Source organism: Triticum aestivum, chromosome 6A (genome assembly GCF_018294505.1).
Source record: "Triticum aestivum cultivar Chinese Spring chromosome 6A, IWGSC CS RefSeq v2.1, whole genome shotgun sequence".
Classification (NCBI taxonomy): domain Eukaryota; kingdom Viridiplantae; phylum Streptophyta; class Magnoliopsida; order Poales; family Poaceae; genus Triticum; species Triticum aestivum.
Window position 1 is genome coordinate 35,516,601 of NC_057809.1, and position 4,979 is coordinate 35,521,579.

The window sequence follows — 4,979 nt, forward strand, 5'->3', positions numbered from 1 at the left end:
CTGCCTACCAGCATGTCATACTTTGGTTCGGCGGTATTGTTGGGTGAGACGATCCGGACCAACCTTACGCGTACTCTTACGCGAGACCGGTTCCCTCGACGTGCTTTGCACATAGATGGCTTGCGGAAGACTGTCTCTCCAACTTTAGTTGAACCAAGTGTGACTACGCCCGGTCCTTGAGAAGGTTAAAACGGAGTCTATTTGACGAACTATCGTTGTGGTTTTGATGCGTAGGTGAGATGAGTTCTTGCTTAAGCCCGTAGCAGCCACGTAAAACTTGCAACAACAAAGTAGAGGACGTCTAACTTGTTTTTGCAGGGCATGTTGTGATGTGATATGGTCAAGACATGATGCTGATTTTATTGTATGAGATGATCATGTTTTGTAACCGAGTTATCGGCAACTGGCAGGAGCCATATGGTTGTCGCTTTATTGTATGCAATGCAATCGCGATGTAATGCTTTACTTTATTACTAAGCGGTAGTGATAGTCATGGAAGCATAAGATTGGCGAGACGACAACGTTGCTACGATGGAGATCAAGGTGGCGCGCCGGTGACGATGGTGATCATGACGGTGCTTCGGAGATGGAGATCACAAGCACAAGATGATGATGGCCATATCATATCACTTATATTGATTGCATGTGATGTTTATCCTTTTATGCATCTTATCTTGCTTTGATTGACGGTAGCATTATAAGATGATCTCTCACTAAATTATCAAGAAGTGTTCTCCCTGAGTATGCACCGTTGCCAAAGTTCGTCGTGCCCAGACACCACGTGATGATCGGGTGTGATAAGCTCTATGTCCATCTACAACGGGTGCAAGCCAGTTTTGCACACGCAGAATACTCAGGTTATACTTGACGAGCCTAGCATATGCAGATATGGCCTCGGAACACAGAGACCGAAAGGTCGAGCGTGAATCATATAGTAGATATGATCAACATGACGATGTTCACCATTGAAAACTACTCCATCTCACGTGATGATCGGTTATGGTTTAGTTGATTTGGATCACGTGATCACTTAGAGGATTAGAGGGATGTCTATCTAAGTGGGAGTTCCTAAGTAATTTGATTAACTGAACTTAAACTTATCATGAACTTAGTACCTGATAGTATCTTGCTTGTTTATGTTGCTTGTAGATAGATGGCTCGTGCTATTGTTCCATTGAATTTTAATGCGTTCCTTGAGAAAGCAAAGTTGAAAGATGATGGTAGCAATTACACGGACTGGGTCCGTAACCTGAGGATTATCCTCATTGCTGCACAGAAGAATTACGTCCTGGAAGCACCGCTGGGTGACAGGCCTGCTGCTGGAGCAACGCCAGATGTTATGAACGTCTGGCAGAGCAAAGCTGATGACTACTCGATAGTTCAGTGTGCCATGCTTTACGGCTTAGAATCGAGACTTCAACGACGTTTTGAACGTCATGGAGCATATGAGATGTTCCAAGAGTTGAAGTTAATATTTCAAGCAAATGCCCGAATTGAGAGATATGAAGTCTCCAATAAGTTCTATAGCTGTAAGATGGAGGAGAACAGTTCTGTCAGTGAGCATATACTCAAGATGTCTGGGTATAATAATCACTTGATTCAGATGGGAGTTAATCTTCCAGATGACTGCGTCATTGACAGAATTCTCCAATCACTGCCACCAAGCTACAAGAGCTTCGTGATGAACTATAATATGCAAGGGATGAACAAAACTATTCCCGAGCTCTTCGCAATGCTGAAAGCTGCGGAGGTAGAAATCAAGAAGGAGCATCAAGTGTTGATGGTTAGCAAAACCACTAGTTTCAAGAAAAAGGGCAAAGGGAAGAAGAAGGGAAACTTCAAGAAGAACAGCAAGCAAGTTGCTGCTCAAGAGAAGAAACCCAAGTCTGGACCTAAGCCTGAAACTGAGTGCTTCTACTGCAAGCAGACTGGACACTGGAAGCGGAACTGCCCCAAGTATTTGGTGGATAAGAAGGATGGCAAAGTGAGCAAAGGTATATGTGATATACATGTTATTGATGTGTACCTTACTAGAGCTCGCAGTAGCACCTGGGTATTCAATACTGGTTCTGTTGCTAATATTTGCAACTCGAAACAGGGACTACGGAATAAGCGGACACTAGCAAAGGACGAGGGGACGATGCGCGTGGGAAACGGTTCCAAAGTCGATGTGATCGCGGTCGGCACGCTACCTCTACATCTACCTTCGGGATTAATATTAGACCTAAATAATTGTTATTTGGTGCCAGCGTTGAGCATGAACATTATATCTGGATCTTGTTTAATGCGAGACGGTTATTCATTTAAATCAGAGAATAATGGTTGTTCTATTTATATGAATAATATCTTTTATGGTCATGCACCTTTGAAGAGTGGTCTATTCTTGTTGAATCTCGAAGATAGTAATACACATATTCATATGTAGAAGCCAAAAGATGCAAAGTTAATAATGATAGTGCAACTTATTTGTGGCACTGCCGTTTAGGTCATATCGGTGTAAAGCGCATGAAGAAACTCCATACTGATGGGCTTTTGGAACCACTTGATTATGAATCACTTGGTACTTGCGAACCGTGCCTCATAGGCAAGATGACTAAAACACCGTTCTCCGGTACTATGGAGAGAGCAACAGATTTGTTGGAAATCATACATACCGATGTATGTGGTCCGATGAATATTGAGGCTCGTGGCGGATATCGTTATTTTCTCACCTTCACAAATGATTTAAGCAGATATGGGTATATCTACTTAATGAAACATAAGTCTGAAACATTTGAAAGGTTCAAAGAATTTCAGAGTGAAGTTGAAAATCATCGTAACAAGAAAATAAAGTTTCTACGATCTGATCGTGGAGGAGAATATTTGAGTTACGAGTTTGGTATACATTTGAAAAATTGTGGAATAGTTTCGCAACTCACGCCACCCGGAACACCACAGCGTAATGGTGTGTCCAAACGTCGTAATCGTACTTTACTAGATATGGTGCGATCCATGATGTCTCTTACTGATTTACCGCTATCGTTTTGGGGTTATGCTTTAGAGACGGCCACATTCACGTTAAATAGGGCACCATCAAAATCCGTTGAGACGACGCCTTATGAACTATGGTTTGGCAAGAAACCAAAGTTGTCGTTTCTCAAAGTTTGGGGCTGCGATGCTTATGTGAAAAAGCTTCAACCTGATAAGCTCGAACCCAAAGCGGAGAAATGTGTCTTCATAGGATACCCAAAGGAAACTGTTGGGTATACCTTCTATCACAGATCCGAAGGCAAGACATTCGTTGCTAAGAATGGATCATTTCTAGAGAAGGAGTTTCTCTCGAAAGAAGTGAGTGGGAGGAAATTAGAACTTGACGAGGTAACTGTACCTGCTCCCTTATTGGAAAATAGTACATCACAGAAAACTGTTTCTGCGACACCTATGCCAATCAGTGAGGAAGCTAATGATGATGATCATGAAGCTTCAGAACAAGATACTACTGAACCACGTAGATCAACCAGAGTGAGATCCGCACCAGAGTGGTACGGTAATCCAGTTCTGGAAGTCATGATGCTAGATCATGATGAACCTACGAACTATGAAGAAGCGATGGTGAGCCCAGATTCCGCAAAGTGGCTTGAGGCCATGAAATCTGAGATGGGATCCATGTATGAGAACAAAGTATGGACTTTGGTTGACTTGCCCGATGATCGGCAAGCAATTGAGAATAAATGGATCTTCAAGAAAAAGACTGACGCTGACGGTAATGTTACTGTCTATAAAGCTCGACTTGTTGCAAAAGGTTTTCGACAAGTTCAAGGGGTTGACTACGATGAGACTTTCTCACCCGTAGCGATGCTTAAGTCCGTCAGAATTATGTTAGCAATTGCCGCATTTTATGATTATGAAATATGGCAGATGGATGTCAAAACTGCATTCCTGAATGGATTTCTGGAAGAAGAGTTGTATATGGTACAACCAGAAGGTTTTGTCGATCCAAAAGGAGCTAACAAAGTATGCAAACTCCAGCTATCCATTTATGGACTGGTGCAAGCATCTCGGAGTTGGAATAAACGCTTTGATAGTGTGATCAAAGCATTTGGCTTTATACAGACTTTTGGAGAAGACTGTATTTACAAGAAAGTGAGTGGGAGCTCTGTAGCATTTCTGATATTATATGTGGATGACATATTGCTAATTGGAAATGATATAGAATTTCTGGATAGCATAAAGGGATACTTGAATAAAAGTTTTTCGATGAAAGACCTCGGGGAAGCTGCTTACATATTAGGCATAAAGATCTATAGAGATAGATCAAGACGCTTAATTGGACTTTCACAAAGCACATACCTGGACAAGATTTTGAAGAAATTCAAAATGGATCAAGCAAAGAAAGGGTTCTTGCCTGTGTTACAGGGTATGAAACTGAGTAAGACTCAATGCCCGACCACTGCAGAAGATAGAGAGAAAATGAAAGATGTTCCCTATGCTTCAGCCATAGGCTCTATCATGTATGCAATGTTGTGTACCAGACCTGATGTGTGCCTTGCTATAAGTTTAGCAGGGAGGTACCAAAGTACCTGGAATGGATCACTGGACAGCGGTCAAGAACATCCTGAAATACCTGAAAAGGACTAAGGATATGTTTCTCGTATATGGAGGTGACAAAGAGCTCACCGTAAGAGGTTACGTTGATGCAAGCTTTGACACTGATCCAGACGATTCAAAATCGCAAACCGGATACGTGTTTACTTTAAACGGTGGAGCTGTCAGTTGGTGCAGTTCTAAACAAAGCATCGTAGCGGGATCTACATGTGAAGCGGAGTACATAGCTGCTTCGGAAGCAGCAAACGAAGGAGTCTGGATGAAGGAGTTCATATCCGATCTAGGTGTCATACCTAGTGCATCGGGTCCAATGAAAATCTTCTGTGACAATACTAGTACAATTGCCTTGGCAAAGGAATCCAGATTTCACAAGAGGACCAAACACATCAAGAGAC